A 13,628-nucleotide genomic window follows, 5' to 3' on the forward strand; every position below is an offset into this window, starting at 1 on the left:
GGCCTCTGAACTAGTAGAAATGTCTTCAGTGCTAAAAAGTAGACAGACGGAATTGTAGCCCTGTAACAATCAACACATGAGGAAGGAGTAAAGTCATTGCAAGTTGATGATATCACCCAGGAAGAACAGGAACTTGGGGGGCCAGGCAAAGACGCAGGGTGAGGATGTCAGCAAAAGGCCAAGTACACAGGGCAAGGGGAACCTCACCCTCCAAAGAAAGATCAAGGTGAATGCACTGGAAGGAGTGCTATGGCTTTCTCTGGGCACCTGCAACAGAGCCTGATGCAAGCTAGGTGCTGAGGAAACCTGAGTTGGGCAAATAAAGGGAGCTTTCAAAAATGCATTGGTCCAAAAATATTAAATATTGTTAAGTCAAGTAAGACTTTAATCAAGAATTGCAAACTACAAACACCATTTGGATCACATGCGGGTTACCCTTTTCCTCTGCTAACATTTTATGAAAAATCCTGCAGATTCATACCAGCTTCTAATTCTTCTCCATCCATACAAACATCTAGACTACTTTTTACAGTTTTATTTCAAGCAGCGTTCTGGAGGTGGAGCAAGACGGCCAAGTAAGTGGATGTCCTCATTTACTTCCCTAGGAGTTAACCCACGAAAAAAAAAAAACACAAAAATATGCACAGACTGAGATCACAGATGCCTGAATAGAAGCTGCAGTGTTGGGAGAGACCAAACTTGAGGAAAGTGAGATGGCACAAAAGAAGGGCATTTCTACCCGCTAACATCATGAACTCACTCACTCACTCACTCACTCCTCAGAGTCATTTGAGGACAAGGCTGGGCAAAACAGGGAACACACGAAAAAAGCAAATCTGAAAAGAGGAGTTGATACTCACGGGCTCAAGGAGAAAGATAACGTTTTGGAAATGCTGATGGCAACATATGTACAAGTGTGCTTAATACAATTGAATGATGGATTGCTGTGAGGTTTAGTAAAAGGATTAATTTTTTTAAAAAGCAAATCTGAACACATGTTGCTGTTGTCAATATTGTTTTTGTTGTTGTTGATAGGTGCCGTCAAGTTGTTTCTGACTCAGAGCCACTCTATGTTCAATAAAACACTGCTGAGTCCGGTGCCATCCCCACACTTGTTATGTTTGAACTCGTTGTTGCAGGCACTGTGTCGATCCATCTTGTCCAGGGTCTTCCTCTTTTTCACTGACCTTCTGTTTTACCCAACACAAGGTCATTTTCCAGGAACTGATCTCTTCTCATAACATGTCCAAAGCATGTGAGTCAAAGTCTCGCCATCCTTGCTTCCCAAGAACATTCTGGCTGTACCTCTTTCAAGACAGATTTGTTTATTCGCTTTGTCATCCATGGTATTTTTTTATATTCTTGGCCAAGACCACAATTCAAATGCACTGATTGTTTTTCAGACTTCCTTATTCACAGCTCAGTTTCACAAGCATAAGAAGCAACCGAAAATACCATGGCTTGGGTCAGGCAAATCTTAGTCCTCAAAGTAGCATACTTACTTTCAGTACTTTAAAGAGGTGCAGCAGATTTACCCAATGCAATGTGTCATTTCCTCTCTTGAATGCTGCTTCCATGAGCTTGATTGTGGGTCCAAGCCAGATGAAATCCTTGACAACTTCAGTCTTTTCTGTTTATCATGATGTGATCTACTGGCCTGGTTATGAAGATGTTTGCTTTCTTTAAGTCGTAATCCATGTTGAAGGCCGCAATCTTTGATCTTCATCAGCCAGGGCTTCAAGTCCTCCTCACTTTCCGCAAGTAAGGTTATGTCATATTGCAGGTTGTTAATAAGCCTTCCTCTTGATGGCACCTTCCTTCCTCTTCATACAGTCCAGCTTCTCTGATCAACTGCTCAGTGTATACATTGAATAAGTGTGGTGAAAGGAAAGAACCCTGAGGCACACCTTTCCAAGCACTATTCCCTTGTTCTGTTCACATAACTGTCTCTTGGTCCATGAGCAGGTTCCAAATGAGAAGACTGTAGTGTTCTGGAATTTCCAAATTTCTTGGTATAGATGAGTGAGTGCTTCCAGGGCTTCACTGGATTGTTGAAACATTTCAATTCGTGTCCTGTCACTAGCTCAAGTTCATTTTTGGCTGATGCCTTCAGCGAAACTTGAACTTCTTCCTCCAGGACCATCAGTTCTTGCTCATGTGCTACCTTCTGAAATGGCTGGATATCAACTAGTTCTTTTTGGCACAGTGACGCTGTATTCTTTCCATCTTCTTCCTACATCATTCGATATTTTTTCCCAAAGAATTTTGAATTTTTCTCTTAAGTTCTTTCAGTTTAAGATATGCTGTGCCTGTTCTTCTCCTTTTTGGTTTTCTAACTTTAGGTGTTTGCACATTAAATTATAATACTTTGTCTACTCGAGCTGCCCTACGAAATTTTCTGTTCACCTCTTTGATATCATCATTTTTTCCATTTCCCTTAGCTACTCTACAATTAAGAGCAAGTTTCAGGGTCTTTTCTAACTTCCACTTGGATCTTGTCTTTCTTTCCTGTCTTCTGAATGACCTTTTGTGTTCTTCATGTGTGATATTCTTGATGCCATCCTACTGCTCAGCAGGTGTTCTATTGCTAGTTTACAATGAATCAAATCTGTTCCTGAACTGTTCTTGAAATTCAGATGGGATATACTATTGGTTCTTGTAGACTTGTTTTCATTTCCTTCAGCGTCAACCTGAAGTTACATATGAGCAATTGGTGGTCTGTTCCACATCCAACCGCTGGCATTGCTTTAGCTTTTGATACTGAGATTCTCCATCCTCTCCCCTCAAATGCAGTGGATTTTGTTTCTGGGTGCTCCATCTGGAGAATTCCACATGTTGTTGAAAATGGTGCTCGTGATGCAGAAGTCCCTGATCTTTCAAAAGGCTATGGTGAAATCTCCTGCTTTGTTTTTATCACCAGAGCCATATTCTCCAACTACCGTTCCTTCCTCTTTGTATTGCAATCACCAAAAATGATCAATGCATCTTGATGGCATGTTTGATCAGTTTCAGACTGAAGATGTTGGTAGAATTCTTTCATTTCTGCATCACTAGTTTTAGTGGTTGGTGCATAGATTTGTACAATAGTTGTATTGACTAGATTTCCTTGTATGCCGATAGACATTATCCTATCCCAGACAACATTGTACTTCAAGATAGATTTGGAAATATCCTCACTGACAACAAATGTGAGGCCATTCCTCTTGAAGTTGTTGTTCCTGGCATAGGAAACCATATGATTTTCTGATTCACAATGGCCAATACCAGTCCATTTCGGCTCACTAACACCTAGAATGTCGAACTTTTGTGTTCCATTTCCTTTTTGACAATTTCCCATTTTCCTTGGTGTAGACTTTCCAAGTTCCAATTACTAATAGATGTTTGCAGCTGTTTCTTCTCATCATCAAATAAAATTTCCGAATGAAAGTCTTTATATCCACAAATGAAATTCTCAAAGGCCTTATTCCATCTGAGTCATCGTGGTCTACTTATTCTCAACTTGAATAAAGCAGCTCAAAAAAAATGAGGAGCTGATACCAAGGGTCCCAGTACAAAGAAAATGTTTGGAAAATGATGATGGCAACATATGCACAAATGTGCTTGACACAAGGGACGGATGGATGGATGGATGGATGGATGGATGGATGGATGGATGGATGGATGGATGGATTGTGATCAGAGCTGTATGAGCCCTCAATAAAATGATTTGTTAAAGGGCAGCTCTTCCTCAGTCATATTTTGAGTGCCCTCTAACCTGAGGGGCTCATCTTCTGGCAACATATCTGACAATGGTCTGTTGTTAATCATGAGGTTTCAGTATCTGACAATGTTCTGCTGCTGTTCCTAAGGGTTTTAGTTACTTATTCCTCAGACGCGGACATCCTATTCTTTCTCCAGAGTCAGTTCTTTGTCTGAAAGTTCTGCTGAAACATATTCACTTTACTCCTGCTGGCATCTGAAGTGCCAGTGACATGACTTCCAGCATCATAGTAGCGCACAAGGCACCACAGTACTACAAACTGGCAGGCTAGCGGTGGGAGAACATGGGTCTGCTGTTTTGTTTGTTTTTAAATCATTTTATTGGGGGCTCGTACAATTCTTATCACAATCCATACATGCATCCATTGTGTCAAAAACATATGTACATTTGTTGCCATCATCATTCTCAAAACAGTTGCCTTCTACTTGAGCCCTTAATATCTGCTGCTCATTTTCTCCCTCCCTCCCTACTCCCCCTACCTCATGAACCCTTCATCATTCATATATTATTATTTTGTCATATATTACACTGTCTGACGTCTCCCCCTGCCCTCTTCTCTGCTGTCCCTCCCCCAGGGATGAGGCTATGTGTAGATTCCTGCAATCAGTTCCCCCTTTCTACCCCACATCCTCTCCACCCTCCAGGCATCGCCTCTCTCATCAATGGTTCTGGAGGAGTCGTCTGTCCTGGATTCCCTGTGTTTCCAGTTGCTATCTGTACCAATGTGCATCCTCTGGTCTAGCCAGATTTGCAAGGCAGTATTGGGATCATGATAGTGGGGGCGGGGGGGGGTTGGTCTGCTGTTTTAAGGTCATGCAGACTGGCTGTGGGAATTCCCCAGACACATAATTAGGAGGGGGTGAAGGGAGACAGGCCCTGCAAGAGAAGGCTATGGAATCTCATCGGGGCCTGAGACAAATGGGCAGGAAGACCAGGAGGAAATTCAAAGACAGCAAGGAGAGAGTGAATATCTCAAAGAGACATCGATTCAGTGGGAAATGACGAGCCCCTTGTCCACAGAGGCGTATCACGAGAGGGCCTGTAAAGGGGCACCCATGAGGGAAAAATATAGAGCACTTGCGCCTGCTCCTCGGGAAAGTCAAACTTCTATCAGAATCTGCGTCTACAGAAACGTCCTCCATCCCGCACCCATATCTTCAATCCCATCGATGAAGCGCCCAGAACTGAATCGCCAAAATCAGAAACCTATGGATACGAGTGTTTTCTAAGAATTCTGAGAAGATACCAAACTCACTGCCACTGGATCAATGCTGACGCGTGTGACACCGTGGGGCAGAGTCCTGGGCTGTGACTCCTTTTTGGAGGTAGGCTGCAAGCTCTCTTCCATGAAGCAGCTCATGGTGTGGATACCAGCCTTTTAATAGGCCTGCACTCACTTGGCCTTTGAGCCTCCAGGATGCTTAATCAGAATATAGATTTCAAAGTTTAAAAAAGATAGTTTTGCTGGGTAACAAACAACCCACTGCCACAAAAGAGAAACCATTCCAAATTTAACCAAAATAGTAATCACATGCAAAATCACAGAAGAAGAGCCAATCAAAAGTCAATCATGATGAGGAAATTTCTCCTATGGAGGCAAGACTGATGCAAACAACTGATCCTTTCCAGACTTTAGTACTAACCCATCGTACTGAAATCAGGAAATTCCTAGAAACACACTACCCACCCAAATTAATACTACTGCAAAAGACAGGAATGTTAATCAAGAGATTGAAAATGGCATTCATTCATTCATTAAAACTGTCTATCAAAATAAAGAACAACCCAGCATCTAAGGGTTACATTGGAAAAGTCTACCAAATATTCACAAAAGGCATCAATTCTATTTAATCTCTTTAAAAACACATTACCTTTTTTAAAAACCCAACATAAATCTGAAACCTAAAATAGGCAAATACATCACACAAAAAGGAATTGGCAGACCAATATCCCTTATAAACATAGATATAGATGTTTTTTCAACAGAATTCTAGCCAACAGACCAGCAACATATCATAAATCAATAAATGAAACACCATGACCAAATGGGATTCATACCAGGTATGCAGAGATAAAAACAATCAATAAATCAATATAATCCACCAGATAAATAAAACAGCATAAAGACACATAATAATATTGATTGATGTAAGAAAAGGTATTGGATAAATTTGAACACCCTTTCCTGATTAAAATTCCTGTGAAAAATAGGAATAGCAAAGAAATTTCGTATCATAGTTAAGAATGTGTAAGCAAAGCCAATAACCAAAATTTTACTCATCAAAGAAAGAACTGTGAGCCTTCCCTTTGAGAACAGAAATGAGACAGGATGGCCATTATAGTCACTCTTATTCAACAGTGTACTGGAAGTCCTCCCAAACCTTTAACCTCTTTGCCATCGAGTCGATGCTGGCTCGTGGTGACCCTACAGGAGAGGGGAGAAGTGCCCCCTGTGGGTTTTCAAGGCTGTAACGCTTTACAGAAGTGGAAACATCATCTTTCTCTCTCCAAGCATCTAGTGGTTTCAAACTGCTGGACTTGCAGTTGGCAGCCCAATGCATGACCACTACACCACCAGGGCTTCTTGGAAATTGGCAGTCCTAGCCAGAGTAATAAGACAAGGAAGAAATGAAAGGTATCCAACCTGGAAGTTAAAAAGTAAAGTTATTTTGATTTTCAGATGGCAGGAAGACCCTAAAGATTCCCAAGAAAACGGCTAGAGCTCATAGAAGATTTTAGCAATGTTGCAGAGTGCCAGATTAACTAATGTGTGAGTCTGGGTCCATTAGAGAAACAAATCCACAGAAACTCATATATATAAGAGAGAGTTTTATATAAAGGGCAAGTGCACATCAAGAAAACATCCCAACCCAGTGCTGCCCAAGCCCACAAGTCCAACATTAGCCCATTAACCAACACCAATCCACAAAGTCTTCCCCCATCTCACAAAACACCAATCCACAAAGTCTTCCTCCATCTCACAAAACAGATGCAATGACTCCAAGTGCAGGAGGAAAGCCGAATCAGTGAACATGTAAGCATATCAGCACTGACAGGGGTCTCCACGCGGCTGCTCCAGCACCCAGGGCTGCATTGGGGTAGGTTCATGTGGCTTCTTCTTGGGGATATCTTGCAGGAAGTGAACCTTGCCAGCTGAAGCAAGGAACTGGCTAAGGCAGCTGCACCCTGGTCCGACCATCAGAAAGCAAGAGACCCAAGAACTCGAAAGGTGAGGCTCACTGAGCCATTTATCTCTCTGCCCTTCAATTAACCTCACATGTGTTTATCAGCCAGGTTGTCACAATAAACATTAACTATCTCAACATACAAATGTCAGTTGAGTTCCTTCATACTAGCAAATACTAATTTGAAAAAGAAATCAAGACAGTAATATCATTTATAATGACCCCCATATTGATTTAAAGGAGGAAAAAAAACCCCTAGGAATTACCCCAACCAGGGACATAAAGATATATAGCATGAAAATCATAAAACATTGCTGCAAGAGACTAACAGAGTCTTACAAAAATTAGGAAAACATCCTGTGCTCCTGGATTAGAAGGCTCAATATAATTAAAATGTTGATGTTGCCTAAAGCAATGTATCGATACAATGCCATTCTGATTCAAATCCCAACATGTGCTACTGAAATGGGAAAATGACCAACTTCATATAGAAAGGAAATAAACCCCAAAAAGCCAACGCAGTAAAAAGCACAACGCATGAGGCTTCACACTCACTGATAAAACACATACTCTCTAGCCACTCTAATCAAAACAGACTGGTATTGGTCTAATTATAGACACTGAGACCAGTGGAATAGAATTGAGGAGTAAGAAGAATAACTGATTTTTCACAAGGGGTCAAAATTCATTCAGTAGGCACGAAACGGTCTCTTTAATAAATGGTGCTGGCAAACTGAATATGCAGCTACAAACATACGAAACAAGACCTACACCTCACACACAATAATTAACCCCAAATGGATCAAAGACCTAAATGTTAAACATAAAAACATAAAGTTCCAGGGAGAAAACTATGGGACGTAATGCTTTATAAAAATAAGATAATGACCACACAGTAAACGAACAACTTGAAATCAACGGGGCCTTGTAACACTAAAAACAAATGGTCATTAAAGTCACTTATCAAAAGAGTATAAATTGACAACGTACAAACTTGGAATAAGTCTCTAGAAAAGATTTATCTGCTAAGAGTCTGTATCATCTCTGAAGTAGCAGTTCTCAACCTGTGGGTTGCAGACCTGGGGGACCCCTTTCACAGAATCACCCAATACCATCAGAAAACACAGATTTCCGATGGTCTTAGAAACCGAGACACCGCTCCTCTATCCGTCTCCAGGTGGGTCTGCTCACATGCAGATACGCCCAAATACTCATACCTGGTATGAAGACTGTTACCCATGCTACACCATGCTTCAAGACAAGATTTCACTTATTTGTCATTAGAAATAAATATTTCACAATATATAATTACTTATTGTTTTGGTGATTCATCACTATGCTTTAATGATGTTCAATTTGAAACAATGAAATAAGTCCTGCATATCAGATATTTACATTATGATCCATAACAGTAGCAAAATTATAGCTATGAAATAGCAATGAAAATAATTTTATGGTTGGGGGGGTCACCACAACATGAGAAACTGTATTACAGGGTCACGGCCTTAGGAAGGGTGAGAACCACGGTGATAGAGGGTAGAGAAAACTCCAACTCAAAAACAGAAAGACAACCAACCCCATCACAAAATGAGCAAGGGTCATGGTCAAGACCTTCACCAAAGAGGATGATCAGGTAGGCAAAAACTATGAAAAGATGTACACTATTATTAAGCGTTAACCCACCAAAAAAAACCTGCCATTGAATAGATTCCGACGCATAACAGCCCTTTATGGGGCTCGTGAGATTATAAATCTTTACAGGAACAGATAGCCTCATCTCTCCTTCAAAGCCACTGGCGGGTTAAACTGTCAATCCTGCAGTGTGCAGTGCAGTGCCTACCCTATAGCCCCATCCACAACCAAACTTGCTGCCATCGTGTGAGTTTGGTTTGGGATGGAGCTGTAATGCTGACTCAATGTAACCCCACTGTGGGCTTCCGAGACTCAAGTGTTGGCAGGAATAAAAAGCCCAGTCTTTCTCCCACGGAGCTGCGGATGGTTTCCAACTACTGACCATGAGGATCATAGCCCTATCAGTGCTCCTTTATTGGCCAATAAACTCACCCAACCCACTGCTGTTGAGTTGATGTCAACTCATAGCTGGGATAAGATGTTACCTCATTGTAGTTTTGAGTTGAATCCTTAGACACGGTTTCTGAGGCTGTAAATCTTTACAAGACAGATAGCCTCAATTTTCTCCCAAGCAACAGCTGATGGGTTTGAACTAACAGCCTTGCAGTTAACAACCCAACAGATATCTGACATCAGCAACAGGACTCCTCTCATTATCCGTTAGGGAGATTCAAAAGAAAACCACGGAGGTAACACAGAGAGCTTAACCCATCCAAAACGGTAACAACAACAACAAATAACAAACATTGGCAAGGAAGCAGAGACATTAGAACTCTTATCCATTACTGGGGGCGCTGAAAAATGAAAAATTGTATGGCACTGTCTCAAAAACCAGAAATAGAACTATCTTGGGATGCAGCAATATACCCTACTCACTACGATCAAGTCAATTCCGACTCATAGAGACCCTATAAGAAGTACAGAGCTACTCTTTGGGGTTTCCGATACTGTCAGTCAGCCTCATCTTTCTCCTATTCAATTAGCAGCCCAATGCAGAACCAAAAATAATTAAATGGACAAGTATATATGCACACCCAATGCTCGTTGCTGCTTTATTCACAGTAGCAAAGAAATGGAAACAACCAAAGTGCTCAACGGATGAAAAGATAAGTAACTTGTATACATACATACAAAGGAATACTACACAACCGAAAAAAAAGATATTACAGCACAGATAGACCTGAAGGGCTTAATGCTGAAGGGAAAAGAGTCAAGTATCTAAGGACATCTATTACATGAACAATTTTTAATAAGAAGACAGTCTCACTGTCATTGAGTTGATTCATAGTCATTAGTGACCCTATAGGACAGGGTAGGTTTCCATGTGGTGGTCCATGTGACTTTCCAACACTGTAACTCTTTAAGGGAGTAGAAATTCCTGTTTTTCTCCCAGAGCCACTGGTGATTTAAATTTGCTGACATGGCAGTAAGCAGTGCAATACATAACTTACAACACCAAGGCTCCCTAAAGCAAAACTCACTGCCATCAATTCGATTCTAACTCATAATGATCCTATAGGACAGGAGAGAACTGCCCTTGTGGGCTTCTGAGACTGTAACTCTCTGGGGGAGTTAAGACCCTCCTCTTTCTCCTGAAGGAGTGGCTGGTGGTTTCGAACCACTGACTTTGTTATGAGCAGCCCAACCCCTAACCCGCTGTGCCAAAGGGCTAATGCAAACAGAGCAATGTTCACTGGTGGTTGCCAGGAAGAAGGAGGGGGAGGAGAAAGTACACTTTAAACCGTACAGACTTGTTATTTTGGGAGATGGGAAAACAACACCATATACGGATATAGTAAGCACAGCACAACCAAAATTAAAAAGAATGTTTGTGTGCATATGGATGGATATAAGCAAACTGGTAGATGGGCAGGTACAGGTGTTTACATAGGTGAAAGCAAATGCATTATCTACTCACTCTCACTGTCGCTGAGACCCTATGAGGCAGGGTAGAACTGCCCCCATGAGATTCCGAGACTGTATAAGAGTACGGTCACATATAATCACTGAAGACCCAAATAGACATTCCTCAGACATAACCAAACACTTTCCAATATCAGTCTTCTGGGCTTGAAGGTTTAGGACCATGCTCTCAATGGACAAAAATCATGTTCTTCGCCCTAATGGAGTAGTCTCTGAATCTTAAAAGGCTGTCCAAAATGATGATCGCAACACATGTACAAATGTGATACATAACTGGGCTCTGTGGTGCAATGGGTAGCGCACTGGACTCCTAAGACTTCTAAATGTGACTGATACAATTGATGTATGAATGGTTCTAAGAGCTGTAAGACCCTCCCAATAAAATGATTTATTTTTAAGTTTGTCAGCAGCCAAGAGAGAACTACTGGTCTCCTCTTGCCAGGAGCAAGAGAGGAAGAAGGTAACCGAAACTCAGAGAAGAATTAACTGCACAAGACACAACTTCATCTACCCTGAAACTAGAACGAGATCCTTCTGACCAGGGTCACAACAGCTCGTCTGGCTAGGATGCGAGAAAAAATATGGACATATTCATGGACAAATATGGACCATTTGCCCATATTTATAGACAAATTAAAACTTTTGTTTTAATATTTTTTCCGCTTTGAAAATAATCTTATTAAAAGCAACAAGCTGAACCAACTGGAACAATGGAGGACAGGGGATTCCCAGAGACTATCAGGTGGAGACACTTTAAATGTGTACCCAGCCTCTCCCCTGAGAGCTTCTCTTTCAGGAGACTAGCAGAATGGTACACAAAATAGAGGCTATTGTCTGTTTTTAAGAGCCTACTTAAAAACCATCAGTGTGGGACCAAAGATCATTATCTCAAACGAGAAGAAGAAGCTGATAAGGGGCAGGAAGACTCTGGTTCTTGAAAAGGAAGAAGCACAGCCCAGTTAAAGAGAATGTTGTCAGTAACAAATGGAACCAATATCACAGAACAATTTGTGTAGAAATTGTCAAATGGGAACCTAATTTTCTGAGTAAACTTTGACCAAAAACTCAATAAAATATGATTCTTTTTTTAGAAAACTTTTTGATGCGCCTTGAGATGATCAGGTTAGCTTTTTTCCTGCTACATGAAAATTGCCACTAGATCATGTAAGATTGAAATGAAATTCTTTCTCCCCTTATTGCAGGGATACCAAAAAAATCATTTTTAAGACTCATGTACGATAATAGATAAATATAGGTTATAAGAGCTCACTCTGAATTTGCATTTTGCAGTAAAGGCCAGCTTGAAGCAACTTGAGCTAAAGGTAATTTAGCTTTATGGATACAGGTGTTGGTAACCCAAAACCCAATACTGAATTTTCCTCATCTCCTAGTTAATAAGCCATTTGCACGCCATTAATATTTCCTGCCAACTTCCCAATTTTTCAAAACACTAATTGTTAACCAGGACCTGTGGCACTCTTGTGTCTAGCAACAACATAGCTTGATGAATCCATTTTTAAATTTAGCTAAATCTGAGTACTGAAAACATAGCCCTCAAGCCTCAGAAGACCCGTGCTGAACTATTCCCATTTAAAGCATGAACTGAAATAGAGTAAGCAAATAAACAATATCTTATGGAGGGACACTAGAAGCAAACTCCCTTTTAAAAATTATAAAACCGGCTGCTTCCAAAGGAAATGGCCGAGATCTACAAACTAACGAAGACATAGGCATTTAGTCCACTCTCGTCAGTCTTTCAACACATGATGCTAACAAAATAAAAAATAAAAATTTGGTTTTTTTATTTAATCACTCTACTGGGGGTTCGTACAACTCTTATCACAATGCATATATCTATCCATCGTGCCGAGCACATTTGTACATTTGTTGCCATCATCATTCTCAAAACATTTGCCAAAATAAAAATTTAACTTTCAGAAGGAAACAGAAAATGTCATCGGTTCCCATGCCCAACTAATTACCCCCACTGCCACCCCAAATTATTGTGGTTCGTGTCTTTAGGGTTTTCTCTTTCTTTCTTTTAAAAGGAGAGTCCTAGAGAATCTTTGCTAATTTGCAACCACACAGAAGATAAAACTAGCACAACGAGGCAGGAAGTTGGAGAAGAGAAACGGAAAGTCACAATGGCCAGAGCAAAACCTCCTGTTCACCTGCCCACCATTGAAGGCTCCCCATGGACTCACCTCAACCTGGACCTACCCCGCTCCCCAAAAAGGAGGATTTCCCAGCAGTGCAGGAAGATCAAACCGGCACCCATTCCGTGACCATTTCAATGAAAACGGCAAGGCAGTTCTAAAAGCTCGAGTAATTACATAGAAAACACATTTGGTCTCTTGGGGGCTTTCTTGAAAACCTGAGATCAACTCCCGGAAAAAACAGTCTTGACCACGTACCGCTACTGGAAACTGCTGGATGGCAATCAACGCCTCCGACCAGAGAAAGAGGAAGACCGTGCAGGAAACCAGTTAAAACCACCGGTTAGGACCTGGGGGAGACAAGCACTCCTTGGGAAAATGCTGACGCCCCATGAGAGCCTCTGCTCCAGAGTGGACTGCTCCTGCTGCTGAGGCAGTAACTAGTTAATCTTGGAGAAACAAAAGCAAATTCCCAAGAGAGTGCCTTGGGAGAGTGGCTTCCTCTGTGGGAACCAAGAGTTTAGAAAGATGGAAACGGACGATTAATGGAAGGGGTACAGACTACCACATCTGCTGGTCTAAACTTCTATCAGCCCTCCCCTGGGGGGCAGAAGGAAGCATCTTTGGAGCGCCCACCTGTTTTTCCCAGTGATGAAGGAATTAGCAATGGGAATTTTTTTTTCCACCATCTCCAGAGAAGTTCAGCTCTCATATGAATGAGCGTTTAGGACACCCCAGCAACTTTAACCCCAACGCGAAGGACGTGTACCCCTTAACCCTGAAGATGCCAAGCAAATGCAAAGGGAACTCGATGAACACTTCTTAGCTTGGAATCAGTTTGACTGAGTTCTGGTTTTAAAGAGGGGGATTGGATGGCAATGATGGGTTGGGGTTTGGGTATACTTTTTAAAAGAAATATGACGATTCTTTTTAAATTTGTCTAAAGCCATATAAGGACTTTCCAGATGTTGC

General features: G+C 41.4%; 1 protein-coding gene across 1 annotated transcript in view; it reads right to left on the minus strand.

Annotated features, from left to right (window-relative positions):
* The window catches only part of ATP8B4 (ATPase phospholipid transporting 8B4 (putative)), a 272,810-nt gene extending 259,895 nt beyond the window's left edge, over positions 1 to 12,915 (minus strand). Inside the window, exon 1 of the mRNA XM_075530752.1 lies at positions 12,705 to 12,915. The gene's annotated coding sequence lies outside the window, so the exon portion shown is untranslated. The remainder of the gene's footprint in view (positions 1 to 12,704) is intronic.
* Between the last annotated feature and the right edge of the window lie 713 nt (positions 12,916 to 13,628).

The sequence above is a fragment of the Tenrec ecaudatus genome, chromosome 14, assembly GCF_050624435.1.
Source record: "Tenrec ecaudatus isolate mTenEca1 chromosome 14, mTenEca1.hap1, whole genome shotgun sequence".
NCBI lineage: Eukaryota > Metazoa > Chordata > Mammalia > Afrosoricida > Tenrecidae > Tenrec > Tenrec ecaudatus.